The 799-nt window shown below is 45.1% G+C and overlaps 1 protein-coding gene across 1 annotated transcript in view; it reads right to left on the bottom strand.

Annotated features, from left to right (window-relative positions):
* Positions 1-799, bottom strand: part of LOC106470952 (PDF receptor-like) — a 23663-nt gene that overhangs the window by 16767 nt on the left and 6097 nt on the right. The gene's annotated exons all lie outside the window — the stretch shown is intronic.

Below are 799 nucleotides of genomic sequence, written 5' to 3'. Positions count from 1 at the left end.
TAACGTTGAAGTGATATCCATTAGCACCATCCCAAAAAATGACTGGATATTGCAGGGCATCGTAGCATCAATGAGTTTCTGCAACTTTTGTCAATTGATCGTTTCTCCGATGAAGAAAAATATCTCTAGGTTGGAATTGATCTCCGACTATAACAATTGCCACTTCGTCTATAGTTGGAGCGTTGAATCTTCGCACATGTTCTCCAGCAGGCGTTTGGTCAGCATGAATAACAATCTTGTGTGTATCAGATGGCATCATGTCAATTGCTGTTTTGAACAAACGCACTAAATTGTTTTTTTCGTGAAGAAGCTCTTGCAGTTGGGAAACGATGGACCTTTTTATGCTGGTAGAAATTCCGCAGCATGCATTCAATTCATCATTGCCATCACCGATGAAATACATTTGTAGGAATTTATGTTGACCATCTGGGAACGGAAGCAGGGAGCCAGCGGCGCAACACATTCCTTTCGTTTCTCCATTAAATTTCAGAGCCTTGCAATAAGGACACACTTCAGTCATAGTGCCGATGAGAACATGCCGGCTCAAACTTATAATCATCAGCTGGGTTGTACCGGAATGCAAGGCGATTGTAATCGCGTGATTGCTGAGCATGGAGTCGTGTTTGACGCTGATCTGCTGTTTCTCGTTGACGTCTTTCAGCCACTCTCAGCCTGTCGCGTTCATTCTGTAGAGAACGAAGTAGATCTGAAGCTGCAGAACGCGATCGCCGTGCTCGCAACCGTGCATCCTCAAGTCTGGCTGCACGTCGCTCTGCTGCTTCCTCGGCACGTATTTGAA

This window comes from Limulus polyphemus, unplaced genomic scaffold (genome assembly GCF_000517525.1).
Source record: "Limulus polyphemus unplaced genomic scaffold, Limulus_polyphemus-2.1.2 Scaffold4318, whole genome shotgun sequence".
NCBI lineage: Eukaryota > Metazoa > Arthropoda > Merostomata > Xiphosura > Limulidae > Limulus > Limulus polyphemus.
The sequence above is the reverse complement of the archived record's forward strand: the minus strand, read 5'-3'. Positions and strand labels throughout refer to the sequence as shown.